Source organism: Austrofundulus limnaeus, unplaced genomic scaffold (genome assembly GCF_001266775.1).
Source record: "Austrofundulus limnaeus strain Quisiro unplaced genomic scaffold, Austrofundulus_limnaeus-1.0 Scaffold2570, whole genome shotgun sequence".
In the NCBI taxonomy this organism is placed as follows: Eukaryota; Metazoa; Chordata; class Actinopteri; order Cyprinodontiformes; family Rivulidae; genus Austrofundulus; species Austrofundulus limnaeus.
This window is the reverse complement of record NW_013954972.1, coordinates 16,238-17,027: the sequence shown is the minus strand read 5'-3', so window position 1 is coordinate 17,027 and position 790 is coordinate 16,238. Positions and strand designations below refer to the sequence as shown.

Sequence of the window (790 nt, the reverse complement as noted above, 5' to 3'; positions counted from 1 at the left end):
CGTGTGGTGTGTAACATGTAACGTGTGGTGTGTAACATGTAACGTGTGGTGTGTGGCATGTAACGTGTGGTGTGTAACATGTAACGTGTGGTGTGTAACATGTAACGTGTGGTGTGTAACGTGTAACGTGTATTTGTGGTATGTAACATGTAACGTGTGGTGTGTAACTGGCATGTTATGTGTAGCATGTAACGTGTGGTGTGTGGCATGTAACGTGTGGCGTGTGGCACGTAACGTGTGGCGTGTAACATGTAACGTGTGGCGCGTAACGTAACGTGTGGCGCGTAACATGTAATGTGTGGCGTGTAACGTGACGCGTGGCGTGTAGTGTGTAACTGGCATGTTACGTGTGGCATGTAACGTGTGGCGTGTAACATGTAATGTGTAGTGTGTAACTGGCATGTTACGTGTGGCANGGCTCCGGCTCTCTGAAGAGGAGCGGCTCCTTCAGTAAACTGCGAGCGTCGCTCCGGCGGAGCAGTGAGAAACTGGTCCGGAAGCTGACGGGCGGTGGCGGCGGGTCGAGCCGGGACAGCGAGCAGAAACCCTCGGGGTAACTATCAGCTTCAGGTGACCCGTGTTACTGTGGAAGGACCGACCCACAAACTAAAGGAGGTTCTGTCTGCTGCTGCTGAAGCTGTCGGTTCAAACTTGTTTCAACTCTTTTCCCATTTTATCAGTTTTACCTCCTGAAGCCGAAGAAACAAGAAACTGTAAAATAACTGAGTTCAGGAACAAAAACAGTTGATTTAATCGTTTAAATTAAACAAGTTTTAAAGATACTGAGAAT

The 790-nt window shown here is 48.5% G+C and overlaps 1 pseudogene; it reads left to right on the top strand.

Moving 5' to 3' along the window:
- Positions 1 to 416: 416 nt before the first annotated feature.
- On the top strand, positions 417 to 784 carry LOC106511183 (kinesin light chain 1 pseudogene; annotated as a pseudogene).
- Positions 785 to 790: the final 6 nt, after the last annotated feature.